At 43.1% G+C, this 25,919-nt stretch overlaps 1 protein-coding gene across 1 annotated transcript in view; it reads right to left on the reverse strand.

The window, feature by feature from the left end:
- Nucleotides 1-25,919, reverse strand: part of ST6GALNAC5 (ST6 N-acetylgalactosaminide alpha-2,6-sialyltransferase 5) — a 91,864-nt gene that overhangs the window by 20,029 nt on the left and 45,916 nt on the right. The gene's annotated exons all lie outside the window — the stretch shown is intronic.

A 25,919-nucleotide genomic window follows, 5' to 3' on the forward strand; every position in this document is an offset into this window, starting at 1 on the left:
TGTGGAATGATGATATCTTGCAGCATCATTCACGATTTGTTGAACTGGTCTAGATTGTCTCTCCTCGATTAAGGAGAATGCAGTAGCCTACATGTCTCCTTCCATTTGCTGCGCTGTCCTGGGCTGGATTTGACCCTACATTTCCAAGGAGCATAATGCTGGTACAAAGTACTTTAGCATATCCCTCTGTCTCTCCAAGAAAACTGAGGTCACCTGCGTTGTTTGTGCTCACCATCCCAAGTTCCCCTCTGGGGATAAGGCCGTTTTTAACCAGAGACCTTGTCTATGGATCATCCTCTCTGATGATGTTCATCAGATTCCCAAGGTTCAATGCTAAGTCTTTCTATTTAGGTCAGCACAACATTGTACTGTCTATGGTGCACCAGCTCTTCTTTTCTGGTTTTAATTCTTTTCTTAGTAAGAGCTTCTGGTTCTTGTGGGCACTGGGCACAGTTTTGTTTTAAACTTTGTTTAAAATTTGTATCACATCTCAGATTCTGTACTCAGAAATGAGTATTCTAGAAATCAGTAAATAAATTCTATTAAATAACTATACCTGATTTTTGCAAGAGATATGCAAATTCTCTATGTACTAAATTATCAATTAGCACCATCTCCAACAGTCACTGTTACAAGTGCAGTGACACTAGAAATGTCACAGAAAATGAAGAAATTTTGAATCATGATAGCAAAATTTCCTATAAGTGGTGCCAATAAAATGATAATAAATTTGTTAACTGTAATGTTACATTTTACAGCTGTGCATGAGAAGATGTACCAAGCACTGAATCATTAACAGTGACAGCCATTGTGTCATAGTTAAGAGAGCAACTGAGTTTCTGTTATAAACCTGATTTCAGCCCCACCTTTTATGTATATTGCTGGAGGCATGAAGGTAGGCGTAGCGGTCGGTGGGTTTTCGGTATAGGGTGGTGTTAATGTGGCCATCGCTTATTTGTACGGTGGTGTCCAGGAAGTGGACCTCCCGTGTAGATTGGTCCAGGCTGAGGTTGATGGTGGGGTGGAAGCTGTTGAAAGCGTGGTGGAATTCTTCCAGAGCCTCCTTCCCATGGGTCCAGATGATGAAGATGTCATCAATATAGCGTAGGTAGAGAAGGGGCATGAGTGGACGAGAGCTGAGGAAGCGTTGTTCCAGGTCAGCCATAAAAATGTTGGCATATTGTGGGGCCATGCGGGTGCCCATAGCGGTGCCACTGGTCTGGAGGTATATATTGTCACCAAATTTGAAATAATTGTGCGTGAGGATAAAGTCACAGCCTCCAGCTTCCACCCCGGTCACACCACACGATCCATCGTCTACAGCCAAGCACTGAGGTACAATTGCATCTGCTCCAACCCCTCAGACAGAGACCAACACCTACAAGATCTTCACCAAGCATTCTCAAAATTACGATACCCACACAAGGAAATAAAGAAACAAATCAACAGAGCCAGACGTGTACCCAGAAGACTCCTGCTACGAGACAGGCCCAGAAGAGAAACCAACAGAACTCCACTGGCCATCACCTACAGTCCTCAGCTTAAACCTCTCCAACGCATCATCAGTGATCTACAACGCATCCTGGACAATGATCCCTCACTTTCACAGACCTTGGGAGGCAGGCCAGTCCTCGCCCACAGACAACCTGCCAACCTTAAGCATATTCTCACCAGCAACCACGCATCGCACCATAACAACTCTAACTCAGGAACCAACCCATGCAACAAACCTCGATGCCAACTCTGCCCACATATCTACACCAGCAACACCATCACTGGACCTAACCAGATCAGCTACAACATCACCGGCTCATTCACCTGCACGTCCACCAATGTTATATATGCCATCATATGCCAGCAATGCCCCTCTGCTATGTACATTGGCCAAACTGGACAGTCACTACGCAAGAGGATAAATGGACACAAGTCAGATATCAGGAATGGCAATATACAAAAACCTGTAGGAGAACACTTCAACCTCCCTGGCCACACAATAGCAGATGTTAAGGTAGCCATCTTACAGCAAAAAAACTTCAGGACCAGACTCCAAAGAGAAACTGCTGAGCTTCAGTTCATCTGCAAATTTGACACCATCAGATCAGGATTAAACAAAGACTGTGAATGGCTATCCAACTACAGAAACAGTTTCTCCTCCCTTGGTGTTCACACCTCAACTGCTAGCAGAGCACCTCACCCTCCCTGATTGAACTAACCTCGTTATCTCCACACTGATATATACCTGCCTCTGGAGATTTCCATTACTTGCATCTGAAGAAGTGAGGTTCTGACCCACGAAAGCTTATGCTCCCAGTACTTCTGTTAGTCTCAAAGGTGCCACAGGACCCTCTGTTGCTTTTTACAGATTCAGACTAACACGGCTACCCCTCTGATACTCATACAGGTTTGTGGAGGCAAGGGGGAGAACTCGAAGAGCCTGGTCAGCTGGGGCTGAGGAGACTCAATGGGGGCTTCTCCCTTCCTGCAGGAAGTGGGAAATGCCCCCATTGATCTCCTTCCCCTGCCCCTCAAGCTCCACTCCCATCCATCTCCCACCTCGTGGACCTCAAGAGGTTCTCTGATCATGCTCTGTGGTTCCTCTCTGATGAATAACAGGAGGTTCCTCAGGGAGAGGTGGCAGTAAAGATGCTGGTGCACCCCACAATGACTCCTACATGCATGCTGCTAATGAACACCTTCCACACCTGGACTCCTCCTTCAACTGGCAGGCTTCACCCCCACGTCATGAGGTTTCTAGGGGGTGGAGTGCAGGAGAGAGGACCCAGGTGCATGAAGACCTGAGAGGCAACAGGTCTCTGGCTGGGGCTAATGAGGGGGAGAACAGAGCCTTGGGGAGAAATGAGGATTAGGTGAGGCATGGATGTTTGGGGGAGGGGTGCTGCCAGGAGCACAGGATCCAGGTGAGGAGAGGGATACTCAGGAGCAGGGGGAGAAGTCAAGCAGGAAGCATTAGAATTAGCACTTCACTACCTTTTTCAACAAGCCACCTGTGGTTCATCGGCAGGGAATCCCATTGCTGTAAACAACAGGAGATTCATCTGTTGCATAAGCCAGGGAAGGTACTTTCCCCTTCCTTCCTTCTGCAGTGCTAAGCTCTCCTGCTCCTTGCAGCCCCCTCCCTAAAAGCCATGAGCACAAATACACTCTCCCCAGAGCTCCCTGTAGCCCCACTCCCTGACCTACAGTCACCCCATAGGTCTTAGGGATCATGAGGGAACCACAAACCTCAAGGCCTGTGAGGGGGGAAGTTTGGGCACCCTAACAATCATAAGGATTATAAAGGCTTGTGAGATTCCTCACCAGACCACATGGCTCTCCCAGCAGTTGATTCCCATACTCTTGTGCACCTTATAAGGCCTACAAGAGAGAGGCTCCCCCCCAAGATTCACAGAAGGTGTAGATTAGTGAGAGTCCCTTCCTGCAGGCTTCAGGAAGCCAGGGTGACAAAGCTCCCACACCCCCTTACCTAGCCTCTTCCATTCCCCAGTCCAATGACCAAACTAAGGAAATCTCCCTCAAAACCCTTATTAAGATGGAGTTACGGTTGCAGGCGCGTATCAGTGGTCTGACATAATAGTGCTTTTCAAAAATGGTAAAGTGAAAAAACAAAATAACCCACCACCATCCGCACAAACTGCCCCAAGATTAGAATGCCAGGAACTGCAAAGTCAAAGTTACACTTCTCAAGCCAGGCACCCAAACTACCTGCACCCCCAGCAGTGCCCTAATAGATAGCCTTAGCTATCCAGGTCTACCATAGCCAGCCAGTTACTTTTGATCACAGATCATAAAAGCTAGATTGTTTTAATTGTAACTGTACAGAGCCAGATTCTGCCACCCTTACTCAAAATGTGTAGCCTCACTGAAATCAATGGGTCTATCATTTATCTGAAATCCTATTATTTGAAGCTCTGCATCATCCAAATCCTTTACTTGTCCCTCAGCATGGGACACATGCTGCAGAAGACAGCTCTCTCATGGTGGGGGACAAGAAAGGGACTCAGATAATGTGGAAATTTGGATAACAGAGCAGAGACCCCCGAGGGGCATTACTAGGAGGACGACAACATCAAGCTCTCAGAGGCAAGGGAGGAAATCCTGGGGCTGAATGGCTCCTGCCCTCTCAATTATCCAAACTCCTGATTATCTGAATAAAATCCATGTCCATCTCCCCCACACTATTTGGATAATCAGGAATATATTGTATTTGTGGAGCAACATACTACCAATGTAAGTAAAAGTGGCTGGGGTAATTCACAGCTTCCTTTATGGACAACTACAATGTGCACAAACACACACACACAGACACTTGTATTATTATTTACAAATTCCAACATAACATGCTAAAGGGCCTGAAATAAGGGCCTGATCCTGCAAACCACTAAGGGAATTCAGGCCCAGACACTGAAAGGTGTTTAGGCAGCCAACTCACCTAAATACCTTTGAGGATCTAGGCCTCAGTGCCTCACAGGAGTGCTCAGCGCCCATGAGATTTGGCCCTGTGGCAGCCAATTATCCATGTCATTACACACGTCTCCATACATAAATCTCATATTCCTATTAACGTACTTGCACAAAAAGAGCAGAAGTTAGCATGGTGACATTATCATTACACTTAATACAGAGACATGTACATATGAAAAACATTATAAAAGAGATGTTCTATGATGCACATCTTTGACATGGTATAGGCTAGGAAGGCATCAATATGGAGCAGAGTTAGGCCTGGTCTACACTGGCGGGGGCGATCAATCTAAGTTACACAACTTAAGCTACATGAATAACGTAGCTGAAGTCTTCGTACTTAGATCTATTTACCATGGTGTCTTCACTGCAGTAAGTCAACAGATGATGCTTCACCATCAACTCCGCCTGTGCCTCTCACCCTGGTGGAGTACCAGAATTGATGGACAAGTGCTCGATGGTCGATTTATTGTGTCTAGACTAGACGCGATAAATCGACCCCCGCTGGATCGATCGCTGCCTGTCGATCCAGTGGGTAATGTAGACAAGCCCTTAGAATAGATTGGGACATCCTAGGTTTCTAACAATTGAGGATTTATTTATTTACTTATTTCCTCTTTCATTCTTGGAAGGTAATATCCACTGAAACCGCATAGAACTGACTGCAATCTCAACTTCATCTTAATGAAGATTTGTGTGTGGAAACAGCCACTGAAGAATGATTTTTTTTATTAAGATAATCTTAACAAAAAAACAAAACAATCTTTTCAATGGAATTACTAAAAAAAATTAAACAATTTGTGTAGTGGTATTTCCAAGGGGTGTTATAGTCTCATTTTTCACACAGAGCTAAGTCCATTTTCATTCACACACATGCGTTACTATAATCCTGAGGGACCTAATGATATGGGTAGAAATATTCATGCCTTTGTGAGTCAGGTTCCTAATGAGTATTTACATGCATTTTCCTTCAAGCACTCGTCTGCCACTTTGATGAATTACGTACCAGAAGGCACTAAGGTGAACTAGTTGCTCCAGCGTCATGCATGGAAAAGCAAGATGAACTGCTAATGAGGTTAAAGGAAATATAGTCAGCACCAATGTTAACTCACATACTTTTAAATATCCACATAGCAAGGCATTTTCACCTAAAACAATTTCTGCTGGTTTCTTGCCTACTGAGCTACAACTTATTTGTTTCTTTAGAAAGCCTGCCAAAGAACCCATCAATTGCAAGGAAACAAGGACAACCATCACTGGAACCATGAAAACCTTTTTTTTTTTTTTTTTTTAAAAACAGATATATTTTCATGAATGGTGACATATCTGTTAACATGCCCTCTCGTTCCTGCTCCCACCCAACTATTTCCTTTGTGAAAAATGTGTCAGTGATTTCCCACTTACTTCCTGAGCATTACTTGGAACCTGATTTTTTGCAGCTGCTCCTTGCAAGCGACTCCCGTTGACTTTCCTGGGAGTTTCATTTACTCTCAAAACTACAGCTATAGACTGGGGCCCAGAACCTCCAAGGTACTGAGATGTTGCTCCGCTCAGTGTTATGATGTTTAATTCCTAGGTGGTCTCCCGCCCAGTGGAATCCTCATAGCCCAGCAAAGCACCTGGGCTCCCCTACAATGTACGGTGAGAGTTAGGTGCCTAAGGAAGGGATTTTCAGAAGCCAATAAGGTGAATGGGGTGACTCCTAAGCTAGCCAGGAGTGAAATGCCAAGAAGAGTCATAGGGAGAGGGGCTTAGGTGCCTAAGCAGCTGACCTGGTCTCCTTCCTTGTGCCTGAGGTAGGTACCTCTCTCTAATTGGGAACCTCAGCAATGAACACTCTCCTGGAGGCAGGCAGCGAAGCCAGGTCAAGTGCTTAGGTAGCCCGTGCTCTAGCAGTTGAAACCATCGCTCTTTCTCTCCAGCCCCTGCTCATGTTCGACAGCTCTCTAATTATTATATCTGCTTAGTGCTGGAGTACACCAAACCCCTAAGGTGCCAAGAGCGTGGCAGCAGTACCATGACTTGCAGGCAAGCACTGAAAGTGCTTCCGCAGCTCGGTCTTGTAGGCACTAGCCCTAGTGGGCTCAAATAACCACTCAGACTCATGGCTGAGTGAAAGGGTATCTTAATAGGGTTGGCAAGAAAGGCAAAGGTTGCAGATACTCTAAATACAGAAGCTTAACAGTTACAATTCAAAGTGAGCGACAGTGGTAATTGTTTGGGTTCCTGTGGAAGGACAGCCGAGAGGCAAGGCTCTACGGGCCTAGTGCCTCTCCAGTCCAGTCAGTATTCCAAGCAAATTGATGCTTGCAGGCTTCCAGGCCAAGCTCAGTTAATGTCTCTCACTGGCACCCCTCTGCGCTGGTTTCCTGCCCTGACACTGCTGTTTGCCTCTCTCACACTCACCCTACATGTCCCTGTGCCCCGGCTAACTCTTGTGTGGGTGTTGTGTTGTCCCTTCACCTGGCCTGCATTTGGCCCTACTGCTGCAGGGTCTGACAAGTATCAGTTCTTAGTCGGAACTGCCCCCGCCCCGCAACACCCGGCCACCCCTTCCAATATAACCCAGCCACTGGCCGCCAGCCCCCACCCCCAATATAACCCAGCCACTGGCTGCCACCCCCACCATCCCAATATAACCCAGCCACTGGTTGTCCCCCCACACACACACTAACAAATAGCAGCCACCACTGGCCTTCCATCCCCAACCAACTGAAAGGACCCAGTGCCGATTAATTATTACTAAACTAGGTAATTAATTTTTTTTTTAGTAATAGAGAACCATGTTACAAAAAAACCCAACAAAATACACACACACCAGACACAACCTCTCCCACCCAACATCACAACCTGTCCACAATACATGTCAGGTGTGGCCAAACTGTGGCTCATGAACCACATGTGGCTCTTTCACAGTTAAACTGTGGCTCCCGGAGGCCCCCACGCACAGTCCCCCACCCATTCTCCACCTACTGGGCAAGGGGGAGCTCAGGGCTTCTGCCCTGCAGCGGGGTCGTGGGACTAGGAGCTTCTGCTCTTCAGGGAGGTGGGGGTCTAAGGGTTTTAGCCCCGCGGGGGGAAGGGAGGGGGCATCAGGACAGAAGCCGCAAACCCTGATAGGAGCTGCCCCGTGGGGCAGGTGTGTCTCTCTTGCGGCTCTTGAACATCTGAAGATTATTGTTTGTGGCTCAGAGGTTCGTTAAGTTTGGCCACTCCTGATAATGTATTTTTAATATTATTTTATCTTTTTTGTACCTTATCTTAAAACGACACCACCAGCTGGACTACCGGGGGTGTAAATTGCAAAGCACTCTACCATGTCCCAAGTTTGTTTTTTGTTTTTGTTGCAAGGCAGTACAAAACCAGCCAGGTGGCAACCCTGTCTTAGGCGTGCTCAGAGCACATCTATGAGATCAGGCCTTGCTAGAGAGACAGATGATCCCCTGTCTAGGGCTTTGTCTATACTACCACTTTTGTCGGTAAAACTTGTTGGTCAGGGGTGTGAAAAATAAATACTCCCCTGACCGACATTAATTTCACTGGAAAAAGTGCTGGTGTGGACAGCACTATGTTCCTGCCAACATAGCTAACGCTGCTTGTTGCGGTCATTTAATTATGCCGGCAGGAGAGCGGCTACACTGGAGACCTTACAGAATTGAGAATTCTGCACAGAATTCTGCTTTGAGGCCTCCGAGGCTTTGGCTTGAGCTGCTCATTAGTTGTGGAGTGGCATCAGGCTTAGGCAGCTTTGCAAATGCTGGTGGGAATTAGGCACCTACAGTATAGGTGGCACTGGTGTCTAAATGGTGAACTCGGGTGCCTAAAGAAGCAGATAGGTGCCTAAATACCTTTGAGGAGCTGGGTCTTGGACCCTGAAGGTGTAGTCCTAGGCAAATCTACAGCCAACAGCCTCATCATTTGGGGTACCAGTTGTGTAAAGTGTCTTGGTAATACTGCAGATAACTAAAGTGAGAAGAAAGAAAGTATTAGCTGTAAGATTCTCTCATTGGAAGAAATAAGGCATTGGTTGCAGCAGAACTGTCATCTACCTAAGCAATAATAATGGAGGTGCAGGGCATTTCCATGGGATTGATGGCCAGATGGGAAAAGCTGATGGACTGAGACATAACCAAGGGTCATTAAACCTAGGCTGTCATTAATTCCATGCAATGCTCTCTGTTAAGGTAATTATCGCTGTTATAAATGGAAGATCCTAAAAACCTAAGCAAATCCTGACATATGGATTTTTTTTTTTTAGGAGGGCCATTACCCTCATCTCAAGACTCACCTCTGAGAAGCCCACAAAAAAAGGGCAGACAGTTGAGATAGAAGAGATATTTTTGTTCATTATTTTGAAAGACTATATATAATGCATAACTAAAAATGTATATATTTAATTGTATCCCTCTCCCTCAACTGTCTTCTTAGATAGTAGACTTTTTCAGTCGTGTTTCATGGTTTCCAATGTGCATATGCAGACCCAGCACAATGTGGTTGGGGCATTTGAGCACTTCCACAACACAAATAAATAACGTACAGGACATTTTTAGACTATGAATGACTCACAGATCACTCATAGCAGATAAAGAAATAGATCTAAAGATGGTTAAAGAAAACTTAGTTTGATAGCATCCTGTCTGTCAAGAAATCACTTATCAATAGTTGTAGTTGTGAAATCCTCATTTCTTTATTGTTTTGTCATTATGGTCCCCACTTCCCTATTGTTTATCTGTACGATCGCTGTCTGGTTCTTTAATTGTTTCTGTCTGTTATATAATTAATTTTTCTAGGCATAAATTAATTAAGGTGGTGGGATAGGATTGGCTAGAGAATTTTGTTACACTATGTTAGGGTTGGTTAGTAAAATTTTAGTATACTGGTTGGTTAAGGTATAGCTAAAAAGGACTCAAATATCACTATATAAACTGGGGTCCAAAAGGAACTTCTTTGGGAACCAACCCCAAGACACAGCTCCAAAGATCAAAGCTGCCAGACCTCAACGCTCTGCCAATGACACCGTGCAGAAACTGGATTCCCCCGGATGGACCTGATCCTGACTGGCCATCAAAAAAAGTTCATCTGTCTTATGGGGAGTGGTGAGCACTGTATGTGTAGCGTGTGTAGTCTGTTTTTGGTGATTGTTAATAAATAGAGGTTATGTAGTACTATGTAAGGCTCTTTCACTGGTAAAAGACCCCATAAACCCGCAAAAGATTAAGCCTGAGTCCAAAGGGAAAGGGTGTTTGCTCTGAGTCCACAGGGAAGGGTATTTGGCCGGATCCCACGGAGGAGTAGAGCCTGGAGCCCACCGAAGAGTAAAGTTAGGTGCTTTTCATCTGGAGCCCTAGGAACTGGGAAAGGGTGGAGATGCCTAAATTAAAAGGGTTAGGCCTTGAGCCTGGAGCCCTAGGAATTGGGTAAAGTTTCAAAGTTTTTGACTTTTATATGTAATTAGTTACCTTGTGATAAAAATCAAAATATCTAATAATGCTGATATCCATAAGGTCTCGAATTCAACAACATAGGAGGCAAGCAAACAAACTAACATTGGAATTATACTTCACTAGGAAATACTACAGTTATTTACTAAGCACCTAAGGTCAGTGCTCAGTAAGTAACTGTACCCAATGGCATAGGAAGAGACATAGGTGTTTGAATCTGCTTGTTAAGCCCTGGGTGCAGATCACAGTGCTACTAGCTCTGTGAACATTTTCTTCCTACGGGGGAAAATTAATTTCTGTATATTGGCAATGGTGACCTGTAAAAAAAGACTGAAACATATTCTGGAGTCAAGAGTCGCTTATTACTGAGTTCAGTAGAGCGAGTATGTCAGTTCAGAATCATTAGCATCCCTAATAGATATCAGCTTCTGACATATTGGGGCCATTTGGTGAGGCAGAGAAGGGTTAAACAAAATTTCCCAAACCCTCTTCGACAAATCATCTTCAGCTAAAAATTTGAGATTGTAAGGGCAAAATATCAACAGACTGCTCAAGTGACTCTGCTAGCAGCACATTGTCAAAGCTGGAATTCTTGACAGACAGTATTCCCTTTTGCACTGCAATATTTCCACATATGTGGTATTTCTCAGTGCTGGCAGTGTTTGTTTAAAACAAACAAAAAAACGAGGCTCAGATCTTAACTGGAATGAAAACCTTAAGAATCCTCGACCCCAAAGATTGATCTTTTTTGCTTATGAAAAATCATATCAGCTGCCTGCTCTCCATAAGCACCCAAATCAAGGTGGAAAGTAAGAGCAATATAAAAAATTAGAGCTATTATTTAAAAGAAGCCAAAAAATGCCTACCTTTTAAATTGGGGCATCATAATTTCCCAGCCTCCCTCTGTACAGAATGTTGGAGATAGCTGTATTATTTTTATGAATAGCGATATTTCCATCTATTTCATTACTCTCATAATGAGAGTACTACATTGGAGCAAAGAATTAGTCCTTGGGGGTTTACATGTCTGCAGAAAGGCAGACAATGGGTGTAGATAGCCCAATCACTGATACTTAAACAAAAAATACAGGTGTCAAGAGCTTTTGTTGATTTGTCCAAGGGGAGAGGACTGGCCGAAGAAAATTGACACTAAAGACTCTAATCCACTGTTACAAGAACAAGGTTTGGATAATGGAAAAACCCCAATGGAGATATAGGAAGAAATATGGGTTTTAGAGTCTGCTGTTAACCAAGCTGCTAGCAAGGAAGAGCAAACCAGAACCAGAAGACGAGACTGGGCAGGAGGCAGGGGGAGAGGGGTCGGCTAAGGAAACTGAGGCAGGGTCTTGCATGCAGATGTTTGTTATTTTTCTGTAAATCTGTACATCTCTCATGCTTTGTCTGAGTAAAGTGTGATTGGTTTAGAAATTCCTTTGCAACTTGGTGTGTCCCTTGTTTTGTCATGAAGTCTCTGAAGGGTGGAACTGTAATCCAGAGTAACCATGAGGCTGGAGCTCTGGAGAGGCCATGCATAATATATTGGGGAGATGTGGGGGGTTAGCACTGAGCTTGGAGGCTAGTGAAGCTGAACCACAGGTCCCACATCCAGAGAAGAGGCACCAGATTGAAGTCTGTACCCTGGGAGGGTGCCTGAAAGGCCAGATATAGGGTGCCTGAAAGGCCAGTGCTCACTCAATAAGCTTAAAAGCACTTGGGATCCAAGGTTTGGGTCCACTACAGCAGTCTGGTGACCAATCATAAGGAGAACTCAACCAGCAACTGTAACACCCTCCCTTCCCAGTGTCATTGCAATTTTTGTAAATGTTTATACATTTTTTATTTTTTACACAGACAACTGGGGGTTGGCTAATGTCTGCTTTCCTAGAAATTTTGAATTAGTTCATCAGAAAACAGAAAGCACACAACTTGAAAATTGCTGGACAAAATCACAAAGTTTTCGGACAAGTTCTCAACATAAAATTTTCAGCTGTTATCTGCCAAATATATAAATATTCAGGCAAAACAGTGCTGGAAAATGCCCAGCCCCATTGGTTTTCAGATGAAAAAAATTCAAAATTTTCTTCAGAGAAAAAAACATTTTCTAATCGGTTCTATTGTAGATGTGCTCTCCTCAGCTCCTGCTCCTCAGGTCTCATCTCCCTTCTTAGCCATTTCAGACTATTTTAAATTCAATTTTACTAGCATGAATTTTGTTGTAGCATTCCAAAATATATCCCAGCTAGTTCCCTCTTTTCCCACTGTGAACATCCTAAGCATTACGGAATATCAGATAGTTTTCTATAACTCACTGCACATTACTTCAATGTCTACTTTTCTAATGTGCAGTATTTTTTAATCACTGCCCTTTCCACAGAACCTCATCAGCATTTTACGCTTGATGACAGTAGCTCCTAAGTTCTCTCCAAGTTCAGTGTAGTTTATTATGCCTGGTTTACTCTCAGCTGTTAGGTCTAGAATAACCTCTGTCATTATTTGCTGTTCAATGATTGTATAAGAACATAATCCCAGACTGCTCCTAAAAATATGTCTCTGACCTTCGTTTTCCTAGCTGATTAATCAATTAACTCTAGAGCAAAGTTCTGCTCTGTTACATGGATAAAACTCCCACTGAGTCATGTAACTTAGAGCAGAATTTGGCCCTCAAAGCTTTATTTTTCTAAAGTTCATTTTCTTCTGCTCTATGAGTCAATGTAGCAAGTCATGTTGCTTAACTTGTCTTTTCCACTGGCTAAGTACCAGCCCTCTCTACCACTCTAGAATTTATTTCCAAAATACCCAATTATGTGCCCAAAAATGCTTGCAAGAATAACCTGGAAACCTCTATTTGTTTATTTGGGTTTGCAATATAGGGATGCTGGTTCAGTCCTCTCAATAACATGGAAAGAGGGAGTAAGTGGGAAAAGAGAGAGAAACTCTGCCTTAAAATTCTCAGCCTCCATCCACCTGAATACCTGTTAAAAGATGCACCAGATCTAAGCAGCTCTGAGTGGTGAGAAAGTTCAGATCCTGATTTGAATTTTTTACCCAACCTTTTTTCATATAACAAACTGCAACCCAAACTCCAGATTGGAACACTTACAAATTTCTGTGGAAGTCTAGATGTGGATCCAAGTTCAACCTTTTGAGATCTATGCCCATCTCTCTCTAGTCTTAGATATATGACGGAATTGCTTTCCAGTTGTGAGTTCTGATCTCAGCAGTATGAGGCTGTTTCACACTGGTATATGGCTTCACATTGACAACACAGTTGTTATGCTTTGCACAACTCTCTGTGTGGATGTTAGTTTCAGGGAGGGCATATAGCTTAATTTACAGGCTGTGCACACTAACTCAGACTATCCCTTGAACTTTCATTCTGTAACTACTACGCTTATAAGTATTGTGAGGTCTACTGTGTAAAAGCAGAGAAGAGCAAATATAATTTTATTTGTTGTTGAACTAGATTTTGGAACCTCAGAAAGTCTGCCATAAAAAGCTGTATTGTTTATCCAATAAACGGAGAGCAGTGACTGACACCAAAACAGAGACCCAATGACAGACATTGAGCAAAGAGACAAAGGTTAGGAGATACCACTTCTCTTGATAGTGTTAATCCTTATGCACAGCCAAACAAAAAGCATTTGCAGCAAAACTTTGCAATTCAAAAAAGGTCTGGCAGGCCTATTTTTAAAGATAAACAGGTCTGTTTATAAAGATAAAAGCTAAAAGAAACCAACTACTTATTATTTGTCTTTGTTTCTTGTGCTGCATAGCTTAAACATGCAAATGTTAAAGAAACACAAGTATCTTCAATGTCCATTGAGTAAACTATGAGTTCATTACATAGCTAGACTCTGTCTTCATTTTTCTAATGATAAAAATGACAAGCAGTGAAAATAAAAATGTAGTGAATAAACTCACCCACAGCAGTGACTTTCTCTTGGTTTTTAATACTGAGTTGATTTCTCAAAGTCTGTATCTGCCTAATGTCACAGTGATGGGCAGACCCGAGCTAGTTCTGAATGGTCTTTACACAAATATAATTCAATTTCAAAACATGAGCCTACGTCAAGAGAAAATAAAACCATATGCACTCCATATAGCTTTCAATGGGATAATTTTCTTATAGAAAGTACTGTTAAGCACTTTAGTCAATGATGAGTCCTTTGCTTGTGCAAAGCGTTTTCCGCCACATTAACTTTTTTCAAGGGACTGCCTGCTAGTTAAAGCTTGCGTTAGAATAATTAAAATATGGCTCCTCTCACTGGAGAGAAAAATGCATGAGTTTGGTTCCTGGGAATTGACCAGCTGTATAAAAATGGCCCTTACTAGTCACTTAAAATATAAGCCAGCACAGCGCATGATCCTGAGTGAAATAGTATATGAAACAAATTTCTGTTCTTATTAGGAAGTATGATTACAAGGTGTGGATGCTTTCCCCTAAGCCACCTGAAGTGAATATAAGGTGCAACCTTGTAAATTGTCCACACATATAAAGCTAAGATTTAGAGAATAGTTTCCATCCTGTATCCTATAAATGTGTCCCAGGAGGAAGATTAGTATCAATCATAGGCTTATTGGAGAGGGAGATAGGATACAATGATAACCTGAAGCTATCAACTAGAGTAATGGTCTAAAAAGAAAAAGCAATCAAAGAAGAGAAAAGGATATCCACAATGAAAGACAGAACTGGAAAATCAGGGAGAAATGTATCATGTTGATGAACACTAGCTGTTATACGAGAGAGAGAGAATCACATGAACAATATATAGGCTCTAAAGAAATGGTTATTGCCTAATGTTTATCTTAAAAGGAGTGCAAATAGACATCCATATTACATCAAACTGCTTTACTTTTGTTCTTTAGCTCGAACACTTGCATTGAAATGCAATAAAGCCACAAATGCAGTGTCTTAACCATGCAAATTGTTATTGCTGAAGTCTCAGAAAAACAGAGGTTATTCCAAGGGTTTCTAGACAAGGTGCTTGAAGAGTTTGGTATTTTTCTTCATAAAGCCATTGAAGCCAGCCAATTCCCCCTCTGTAAAAGTTGGAAATGCTTCAGGATTCTATTCTGCCCTCAAATGCCCCTTGTACAGTGTGTTTGAAGTGAAGAGTGACATTACAGCTTAATTTTTTATTTAAATAATTCTAAATTTCACTCCTAGAATTTGGTGTAAAGCCTGTGAGCTAGGAGAGGACACGGGGAAGAAAGCAGAATGAGTTGGAGAATTTTTCACAATGACAAAGATGCTCTACATTACAGATGTCTGGGGGGGGGGGAGGGAATCTTTAACCCCTTCTTGTTTTGGTCACCATTCAAGAGGAAGTTTGGTTTGTTTTTTTTAAATGGGAAAAGCTGGACACCTAACTTAAATCTGTCATCAGAAAGCTTTAATTTATATAACCAGCACTTCCTCATGGGATCACCATACAGTAGTTCTCCCTGATTCTGGCAGCAGTCCAGAACCAGTTTCACATGGATATTGAACAGTTTCTTCAGTGCAGTAGGCATACCAGAAAGTAGCTTTCCTGCATCAGGCACGTAGGTCATCTTTCCAACTTTATTGCTCCAAATAAAAGGGATGATTTAGTCATCTAAACAGTAGCTTTGACAAACCTAGACTCTCTAGAGCCACAACTTCAAACTCAAGCAGCCTTTCATTCTTCTGAGGGAGACAAAGTGAGATGCATAGAGCTTACTTTATGTGGATCTTTCAGCCAAGAACTTAAGAAAGAGGGGCCAAGTCCTCAACTGGTATAAATTGACTTACTTCCATTGAAGAAAGATCTGACACTTGAGGTCCTCTGCAGACTTTTAAAATCACTTCATCCCTCCTGCTCCTGCTTACTGTTGCACCAATTCCACTGACTACCTGGTGCTGAGAGACATCTACAGTCCTTACTGGGAGCTTGTCCTTCCCCTGTGGCCTGTTGGCTATTTCTAAGGGGTGTGCATATAGGCCATGGCTAGAAAGAGTGGTGCATATTTCTAGGATACTTTCCTGTTGCTAAGGAATAGCCAGGGGAAGTCTCTGCCCCCACCCCCCAATCAACATTTGAACTCCACATCCAAACATGCCATCAGCCAAACTCTGCTCAGAGACTAGTGTTTAATGTTAGGGATTTTATTTAGACATAACTTGTCATTGCTGCCATATCTCTTCTGTCTCCCAGAAGATCTAGAATAAGAAAAATGTAGGTGTTTCTAGAAAAACAAGTCAGATGACATCCTCTAGCATAATTAAAAAGCAATTAAGTTGTATTCCAGAGACTGCCATAAGTACTGTAGGTTTATCTCACATTTCATTTTAAATTATTACATGTCATTTTGAAACAGAAGACATATCTACCTTTTCTAAGCTAACCGCGCTGCACGCGTGGGGGAGGGGAGAAGGAGGGGAAAGAGATTGCAATGGGTACATTGTTTTCATCCAATTAAAAAACACTGAATAAGTTGCTGAAGCAGCTAATTTTAGTGCCACATGCATTTAGTTTGCATGCAGGGTTTGGTTTTGTTTTTTAAATGTTTGGAAATCAGGTTTGTTTAAACAGAATCCTGAATTAAGCACTGGATGTCTGGCAAAACAACAACAGGTTGATATATTTTCAAAAGGCACTGAAATGGTAGTGTACATCATGGAAGTTTGTTAATGCAAAAGTATTTTAGCCACCAATGGCTATTTTTTGAAGTGTTCACTATTCCCAAAGCAATGGCCCAAATGGCCAGTGTAATCAGGGGAACAATACCAAAATTTTTCTAAATAATAAATGACTTTTCTGACATGTCAGAAATAAATGCATCAGAGAAAGTTACTCCTCGTGCATAAACAGCCATGCTTCAGGCCATAAACCAACCTCTAACTGATGGGAGTTAGAAAGTAACATTACTAAGGGGTAGATTATTCCTTAACTGCCTACTTCAGGGTTTCTTGCACCTTCCTCCGATGCATCTGGTGCTGGTCCCTGCCATACACAGGATGGTGAACTAGACAGAGCACTGGCCATGTTGGCATGATAATTCCTATGTTCCTATATTCAGGAATCATTATAGGAAACATTGTTTTAATCATTCTTTGAAAGACTGTAATAAATCTGTCATGAACACCTACTAATTGCTAGTACATCAGCAAAGTTGCAAGTGTCACAAGCCTATCCAAAAGGAATCAAGGTGAAAAGCCTAACATATTAAAGAGCTCTGAGGGCAAAATTCTGTCATTTTCCAGATGAACTTGTAGTCTATGTGACAGTAAATGATGCATGATGATCACCATATTTGAAATCAAGCCTCCATGTGGGGACAATCTGACAAGGGTAGGCAATTTTGGGACTATGCAGCAGCAATTATGGAATGGACAATAGTCTTCCTTCCCTTAAAGACTGCAATAATTCTGTATTGCTTCATTCCCTAACATCAAAGGACACTTGCTTTCATTGATTAGTCTGGGGGGGTCGCAACAAAAAGAAGGGAGGTGTGTGCCCAAGAATGACTGGCAAAGATCCTAACTTACCATTCCAGACACCATTTGGCCTGACAGTTGATGGGAAATGAAGTGTGATCAATTTCAGTCCATTGTACATGGGTTTCCCTTTGACTGATCTGCCAAATCCTTGATTGAATAATTAGTTAAGGTATGAGTATCAGACATTTTGCACAGTGGTCTCAAGGCAAAATCCTAATGTCATGACAAAAATGGACAATCACCACAGAGCTGTGATTCTGATTATTTTTAATTTCGCTTATATAACTTGATGACGTAGAGGCTTAAAATATACAAAAAACAATATAATTGTACATGAGATGAGAAAATAAAACACTCGAGCATGAAAATGTAGAGGTCAATGCAACTTTAAGTAATAGTCCTTTTGATATACCAGCTACAGATTGCTATGGAACAGGAAAACTACGTGACCCTTCTACATTTTCTCAGGCCATCCGCCCTACAGTCGCTGTAGGGACACTTGTGTGTGGGGAGATGAAATGTAGGAGCTGCTACACCAGCTGAATACCACCACAGGATCCTCCTACACTAAGGTGATGATGGCATGGTATGTTCTGCTGGATTTGCTGAGTCAATGTGGCCCTAAAGGAGGGACATATCTGGGCCAGTCTCTCCAGAAAGTGTTTGCCAATTGTAATTTTACCAGAGAAATATAATGAATGTTCTCTCTTTGTTCTTCAGTCAGTACATATGATATGTATGGACCCAAAAAGGAATCGTAATGATTTGTGGAATATTGACATAACTGTGTGTGAAAAAAGTGGTTTTTTGTCCTCTCTTCTTCCCTTATCCCCAAATATTTTCAAGGTTTAACATGTGTGTTCACGTCTTTTTATCAGAGGGGTAGCCGTGTTAGTCTGGATCTGTAAAAAGCAACAGAGAGTCCTGTGGCACCTTTAAGACTAACAGATGTATTGGAGCATAAGCTTTCATGGGTAAAAACCCACATCTGAAGAAGTGGGTTTTTACCCACGAAAGCTTATGCTCCAGGTGCCACAGGACTCTCTGTTGCTTTTTACATGTCTTTTTAATATGTTTATAAATAAAAAGTAATGCTTTGAAAGGCATGGTTCAGACATGATCAATGAACTACTGATTAACCAGTGCTCACAGCAATGTCATTCAACTGCCAGGCAAAGCTGTCCTAAATCTTCTCTCTGGGCCAGATTTCTAGACAAGAGTCTCTATTTTCAAGGTACAAATAACTACAAGCAGGGCCGTCCCTAGCCATTTTGGTGCCCTACACAGCCCCAGGCCTCCACCGGGGGGTGGCGGGGCAGGAGCAGGCTTGAGGGTCAGGGGGGAAACTGCCCCGCAGCACAAGCTGGCAGAGAGGAGCGGGTTGGGGCCAGGTCGCTCCACTTCCTGCCGCCCGGTGAGTGCAGGGCAGGCCCAACCACACTCACGGGGTGGCGGGAGGTGGAGTGACCAGTCCCCAGCCCGCTCCACTCTGCTCCCCTGGCTCCCAGCCTTGGGATTTGGGAGGGCAGGGGGGAACTGCCCCCCAGCACTCACCGGCGGTGCTTCACTTCCCACCGCCCGGTGAGTGCAGGGCAGGCCCGATCCCTGCTGCAGTCCTCAGGGGAAGGGGTGGAGTGGGGACGGGGCTGGGGACGGGGCAGAACAGGGGTGGGAAGAGGCAGGGCGGGGGTGGAGCAGGGGGGCATGGGGAAGGAGTGGAGTGGGGGCGGGGCTGGGGCAGAACAGGGGCTGGAAAGAGGTGGGGCTGGAGCGAACCAGGAGTAGGGGCTGGAACAGCACGCAGCTGTGTAGGGCACCAGGAAATTTGGTGCCCCAAATTTCCTGGTGCCCAATGCAGCTGCGTGCTTTGTGTATGGGTAAGGACGGCCCTGACTGCAAGTAACATTTAGGTCACTTAGGGCACATCTTCACTACCCGCTGGATCAACGGGTAGCAATCGATCTATTGAGGATTGACATATCGCGTCTAGTGAAGATGCGATAAAATCGATCCCTGATCACTCTGCCGTCGACTCTGGAAATCCACCGCGGCAAGAGGCGGAAGCAGAGTTGACGGCGGAGCAGCAGCGGCCGACTCGCCGTTGTCCTCACAGCCAGGTAAGTCGACCTAAAGTACGCAACTTCAGCTACGCTACTCACGTAGCTGAAGTTGCGTATCTTAGGTCGACCCCCCCCCCCGGTAGTGTAGACCTAGCCTGAGATATTGAGTGTCCCCTCCCCGCAATCTGTGAGCGTACTCACAGACTAGGACATGGAAGTGGCTTAAATTCTAAGCACAATAATTTTTTGGTGTAAAAAATGGAAGCCTGGTTAAGTTGGAGCTGAAAATTTGGCCCTTTGTGTTGCAAATAAAATTTAAATGCTGAGTCCATATGCCTGGATTTCATACGTCTTTCATTGCCAAGTACCCTGGCAGGATGGAGGAGTCTAAAAAGGCCATCTATCCTGCAAGTACTCCCTCATTGTCGCCATGGAGTCCTGCCTATCGCACCCCCACCCCTCCCTTAACAGCCAGTGAAGAGCAAACATAAAAGAGAAAAATAAGATTAAAAATTTCAGCAAATGTCCACTAATCTGCAGGAAAATGCCAGTGTTTCACAGAGCAGCAATGAAGAAGCCATCTTATTCCACCTATCAGTAAGGTGTGCCTCATTCCTTCACATGCTATGTTGTAACAAATCTTAGCCTTTGCCAGCATAAAGAACAGTGAAGATCTTTTAGACTTAATAAGATAAACCCTGCTTAGTACTAACTTCAGTATGCTAAACAGGATGAGAGCTCTAGCTTGTCAGCGAACAGCACCTGAGATAATCCAAAGAAAACGGGTTAATTTGTCTGATGCGTTGGTAACGGATTAAAGTAGATGATAAAACTTTGGACCCTCAGACAGAAAGTGTCATTCTGGACAATTATGCCATTCCTGCCTCAACTCATTGTTTTTAAATTGTCAGAAAATATTGTTCCATTGAGTTCCAAGCGAAAGTGCTTGCTGGCTGATTGTCCTTTGATTCCTGCACTTGGCAGGTGTGTGTAACAGCCACTACATGCCACAATGTATTTCCATGGTTGCTGCTCTAGTTCGGTAGTTTGCATTACACTTTGAAGTGAATGTTCCTTAAGAAAGGAAATCTGTATGACAGAGCCAGCACTTGTAAACTATATGTTCAAGTTCAATGTATATTTTTTCATGTAGAATCAGCCTCCTTTTGGAACTGTGCACCAAAGGGAGATTGTTATATTCATGTATCGGAGGGGTAGCCGTGTTAGTCTGAATCTGTAAAAAGCAACAAAGAGTCCTGTGGCATCTTATAGACTAACAGATGTCTGTTAGTCTATAAGGTACCACAGGACTCTTTGTCGCTGTTACATTCATGAACTGCAAATAAGGAATGTGAAAGAAGTTGGATGGATAGCCATCCTGAACTGTTTAAGTAAAAATGCTGAAATAAACGTATGAGCTGTATGCACTATAAAAACTTGAATATGGGAATTATATACATATTTACTATCTACAGGTGAACATAGTCAGTAGGAATCTGGTTCTGTGTATTTTACTTTAAATACTAAAATAGCTTTTCCTTACATATTTTAAGTGGTACCCCTTTACCCTAGATGCGGATCTGGTCCTCTATTATTAATAGTTCATTACAACACTTATCACAGCTGAGTAATAGTACAGGACTACCAATGCTAACCTATGCCTATTTAAAATAAATACAAAACCAAAAAACTGAAGCCCTCTTTGCTAATCTTCCTCTGATTATCCAGTCCAATATGTCTATACTGCATAATCTGTCCATCTGTCTCTAAAGCCCTAAACTCTTTCTCCATGTTGTGTTCAGGGCTGATCATACTGCTGACGTACTTTTTATTATTTAATAAACTATAGCTACATCTTTAGAAAAATGCCTTCTTAAGGAGAGAGTTGTAACCAACTGATGGGGTTTGTAAACATTCAACCCCTGCTGGATAAGCCCAACACAACAATGATTGCCAGAATTCTATTTGTTGTTCTTAGCCAGAGCAAATGCTACATAAGGCTCACATAAAAAAGTTCCATCTTTAGCAAAATTGGCTCTAGGAATCAATCAACTTATCTTCTCTCAGAAGAGCTAGGCTGTCTAGAATTTTACACCAGTGAAAATGGTTACTAGTCATTCAGTAATATAGACTAAATGATGAGCTGACAAGACTTCAAAATATTTTTTTTCTGACATGGTAAAATTCTGATTCTGCTCAGTAACAAATGTAAATTATTTACACCGTAAAGACATGGTAGATACTGTACAGTATAATGCATATAGGTACATAATTCTTATATACATGTACAGTAATAGTATAGTATATATGCATAGATAAAATAGAAAGTAGGCAGAATATTTCTATTTTGAATAGTTTTCCACGTTACCGGTAACCATTTGAAACTAATAGAGTGGCTTCTCTTATTTGATGGTGTTATTAACTATTGACAGTTTTTCATTCAACTAAAACTTCTCAAATGAAGAAAAATGACAAGCGCTTAGCAGGTCAGATAAAATGGATACAGTGGATAAAGAAAATCCCAGTATTTCACAAGAAATCTGCAACTTCAGAAATAACATTTACTAGATGGATTTTCTCAAGCAGCAATTTCCATTTGCCGAGACATAGGTAAGCGTAGAATTATAAAGTCCAAGGAAAGGCACTGTATGTTCTCTGCAAAAATTAATAATACAATGAAAGAGAAGGTTCCTCTTTATCCAGCACCAACTACATTTTGCTGTCTCTTCAGCCAGGAGGAAATCAGATTTCTTCTCTCTGGTTACTCTGTTTCTCACTGTCTAACCCACTTCATCAGGCATTCAAAGCCAGGCTGACTGAACTATTCTCTCCTGATTCTTGGCTGACAGTCTGCTTTGACTTTACCCTCACCTGGTACCCTCACCAGTTTTATTCATTTCTCCCATGGTTGCTAACTTCCCAGTGTACGTTTCCTTTAGGGAGCAAAATCTCTCTGCCACAATAGTGATGCAAATAAGGATGCACATCCAGTAAATGTGAAATTCATTTAAATGTTCTTGAAAGTCATTTTATAGGACACGAGAGAGTTACAAAGCCATGAAAATCCAGGCTATCCCTTAAATTTCAGGATGGTAGTGAAGGCAGGTGGGCATACTGTTCACAGTGTGCAACTTATCCCGTGAACTTCAGTCTTTCTCCTGTTCCCAAATTATTCATCAATAGCTCATTACAAATGTGCTTGCTATTTGTAATGAGCTGCCAAATGCCTTATATGAACAATTTCAGCTTATGGATTGTTTGAATTGTGTTTCCCACAGATATTCACTATTTGTTAAGACAACTGCATGACGGTCACCTATCTTAGTCATATAGTATTCTATCTGCTCCCTGTTTGGAGGAGTATAACTTTAATAAATAACAGGAGGGCATGATCCAGTCAGGGTGCCGTGATTCTCTCAGAAAGAGAGTGGAAGCAATTCCTGGAATAAGACCTGAAAATTCAGGGACTTTATGGACCTTTTCTTTCTAGGTACTTGCATGAGGCCTTCCTTGCCTGAGGCAGCACTGCTAGAGAATCTAGGTTTCTGTAACACTGTAGTCTAGGGTTGGCTCTAAATGTTACCAGCTCTTGTAGATTTTACCACAAGTCTCATGATATTTGATATTTTTTTAATCCCCAGCCCCCAGAGTTGTAGACTTATGTGAGAATCTCAGCTCCCACTAAAAAAAAAAAGTACATTTCTATCCCTTTTGCAAAATAAAACTGGAAAATGTGACCCCAGTGCACCCTAAACACTCAAAATCCAGAGGGCAAATAAAATGAACCCCAAATTATTTTTAAATGTAATGATTTTAAGCCAATCTCATGATTTTTGAGCACTTGGGTTGGAAATGCTGTTATCACAGTTGTAGTAAGGCATTTTGCATTGTCCTAGCTGTGATACTGGAGTCACATACCCTCATGTAACTGTTTGGTGCCAGGACTTTTGTCTGGGGTTTTGGAAAAACAGTCCCTCACCACTGGCTCTCTCTCTCTCACCAATTAATTAATCTAGGCTCTTCCTCTACCCAAAATTAATAAACTTTGGGCTCCCATCTCCCCAAACCGAATTAATTCTGCCCCCTGGTAAATGAATGCTGCCCATATACACACCTCTTTGCAGGGCTTGTCTGGAGCTGCTGGGCCCTGGAGGACACAGTAAATCCTCAGCAACTCATCTCCACATGACCGCTCTGCTTTCCTTGATTTTCCTCCCCTGCATTGCTGGAACAGCTGCCAGGGCTCCAGACCCTCCTCCCCCCCTTACCTGAGCCTATGTGCCTGCTTTACTCCTCCCCATCCACAGTTCTGCCTCTGCAGCTCTGCCCTGAAACAGAGCAAGGAATGCAGGGCCTGTCTCTCTGCTTCCAGCCTTCCCCTCATCTCCTGTTAGAGAAGCAACTCTGCTCCTTTCTTCCTTCCTCCCGCCGCCCCCTGCAGGGAAGAAGCCAGTGGCTCCCAGTCCAACTCAGCTCACTCCCTCCAGCACAATTTCTGCTCAGCATGGGTGAGAGGATTTTTTGAGTCCTGGCCTCTGTTCAGTTCCTCGAGCTCACTTGGGGCAGTCAGGAAGTGACAATTTGAACGAGGGGATGTTTTTTTAAAAAATTGAATGAGATTTTAAGTGTCTTATTGAAATACTCCCCCTTCATGCCAAATGTCAGATATTACAAGCTGCCTTAAAAACTGATCCCAAAGGAGTGAGTCACCTTCTTCTCAGTCACTGAGACTTGGCAAGACTGCACAAAACCACCACTGCCTTCTGGCATCACTCACGGCAGCCTCAGTGGTGAGGCTAAGGACTGAGTGGATAAGGATTCTAATTAAAATCTCTCATTGCTAGGATATGTCTTCAGTGCCCAGTTATCCCAAGGTCTAACCCAGGTGTTGCCCAACACCCCTTGCTGTCCAAACAGAAAAAAAACTCTCACCTAGGCTTGAGGTAGCTTTAAGCCTGGGTTAGCATACACAGCTGAGATTAAAGCCATGAGCCCAGGTTTTGCTTCCTACTTTGCAGTGAGGACACTGGATAATCAAGCCTGTCTGCTGAGGGTCCTCCACCACCTTCCCACACCTGGGCTGTATTTTCTTGCCCTCTACCTCTCTGGCATGGGTAAGGCTTTGCAAAGGGGACTCGAGACAAACCTGAGCTCATTCAGCAGTGATTATATACTTGTAGAGGAGTGAGCAGAATAGAAGCCCATTGACGGGCATGGGTGCCAAGTTTGTATAATTTTTGGTGGTGCGCAGAATGGGTCCAAGCAGAGCTGTCCCGTCTCTACGGATGGCTCTGAAAATATAAGCCCAAACATTGGTGGATCCAGGCCCACATTCCTGAATATTGGTGGAGCATGGGCACCACGGGCCCATGTAACTCACCACCTATGTTGGCAGAATAGTTGGGGAAGCTTCCTTGCCTCTCTCAGTGCTATTAACAAGCAGAGAACCCTGGGTCTCGGTCTGACACCCACCAAAAGAACTAACTTCATTTTGGCATAAAAGAAACGTTATCCTTCAGGGAGCAACATTTGCTTTATTTTGCTAGGCAATAAATACATGATAGTGTTAGCACCAACAATCCCTTTCTTACACAAGCCATTTAACCCCACTGCAGTAACTTCCAATCATTCAAGGATTTAAGGCAATTCCCAGTAAATTTCTATGTCTGGATGTGCCTTTGTCAATAAACTTGGTCTGTTAAGTAGCAAAGGAAGATTAGAGAAATAATCCTCCTTAAAAATAATATTGTATTCCCTTTTGTATGTGAATATATTGACTGTATAATACAAACATCAATTTAATAGGGGAAAGTCTTATATTTAGTCTGTGTGTTACACGTGGTTCTGCCTTTTCTTTCATATAGGCCAGTGGTTCTCAAATTGTGGGTCGGGACCCCAAAGTGGGTCATGACCCCATTTTAATGGTGTCGCCAGGGCCAGCATTAGACTTGCTGGGACCCAGGCTGAAGCTGATGCCTGAGCTCCACCCCCACCTGAGGCAATGGGGCTTTGACTACGGCCCCCTCTCCCCTGACCTGGGGTGGCAGGGCTTGGCCTGTAGCCCCCTCCCACCCACCCACCCTCAGGTCAGCAGGGCTCCAACTCTGGCTCCAAACCACCCTCTCCCCTCTTCCACCCCGGGGTCATGTAGTAATTTTATTGTCAGAAGGGGGTCGCAGTGCAATGAAGTTTGAGAAGCCCTGATATAGACCTACAGCAAGGTACACAAGTATGATTCATTTTGAAACCAATAATACTGGTGAGCTTCACCTTTTACTCTTAGTGGCTTATGAAATTCATGCAAGCTTCCAAGTGTGACAGGTGTTCAATGATATACTCTTCATGATGGGCACTCAAGATATCATTTGAGTTGACCCAGCTGCTAAAGTAGCTCAGATTTCGGGCTAGAACAAAACACACCACTAAATAAATCTGAAAGGATTACCTCTTTATTACATTAAAGTCTTTACTCAC

Source organism: Malaclemys terrapin, chromosome 8 (assembly GCF_027887155.1).
Source record: "Malaclemys terrapin pileata isolate rMalTer1 chromosome 8, rMalTer1.hap1, whole genome shotgun sequence".
Lineage (NCBI taxonomy): Eukaryota > Metazoa > Chordata > Testudines > Emydidae > Malaclemys > Malaclemys terrapin.